The sequence below is a fragment of the Palaemon carinicauda genome, chromosome 25 (genome assembly GCF_036898095.1).
Source record: "Palaemon carinicauda isolate YSFRI2023 chromosome 25, ASM3689809v2, whole genome shotgun sequence".
Classification (NCBI taxonomy): domain Eukaryota; kingdom Metazoa; phylum Arthropoda; class Malacostraca; order Decapoda; family Palaemonidae; genus Palaemon; species Palaemon carinicauda.
Window position 1 is genome coordinate 13,945,303 of NC_090749.1, and position 762 is coordinate 13,946,064.

At 45.1% G+C, this 762-nt stretch overlaps 1 non-coding gene across 1 annotated transcript; it reads left to right on the plus strand.

The window, feature by feature from the left end:
* The first annotated feature begins 359 nt into the window (after positions 1-359).
* On the plus strand, positions 360-431 carry TRNAI-UAU (transfer RNA isoleucine (anticodon UAU)). Its single transcript has one exon. It is a non-coding gene; the product is annotated as a tRNA-Ile (tRNA).
* The last annotated feature ends 331 nt before the right edge of the window (positions 432-762 follow it).

The window sequence follows — 762 nt, forward strand, 5'->3', positions numbered from 1 at the left end:
ACCAGGCTTTGCTACAACAGTATTTTACTGAGAAATAAAGACACGTCACTTTCAAGAAAAAATGCCCTGATTTTTACCAGAAGCACAGTGGCGCAGTGGAAGCGTGCTGGGCCCATAACCCAGAGGTCCGTGGATCAAAACCACACTCTGCTACAACAGTATTTTACTGAAAAATAAAAAGACGTCACTTTCAAGTAAAAACGCCCTGATTATAACCAGAAGCAGAGTGGCGCAGTAGAAGTGTGCTGGGCCAATAACCCAGAGGTCCGTGGATCGAAACCACGCTCTGCTACAACGGTATTTTACTTAGAAATAAAAAGACGTCACTTCCAAGTAAAAACGCCCTGATAATAACCAGAAGCAGAGTGGCGCAGTGGAAGCGTGCTGGGCCTATAACCCAGAGGTCCGTGGATCGAAACCACGCTCTGCTACAACAGTATTTTACTGAGAAATAAAAAGACGTCATTTTCAAGTAAAAACGCCCTGATTATAACCAGAAGCAGAGTGGCGCAGTGGAAGCGTGCTGGGCCCATAACCCAGAGGTCCGTGGATCAAAACCACGCTCTGCTAAAACAGTATTTTACTGAGAAATAAAAAGACGTCACTTTCAAGTAAAAACGCCCTGATTATAACCAGAAGCAGAGTGGTGCAGTGGAAGCGTGCTGGGCCCATAACCCAGAGGTCCGTGGATCAAAACCACGCTCTGCTACAACAGTATTTTACTGAGAAATAAAGACACGTCACTTTCAAGTAAAAATGCCC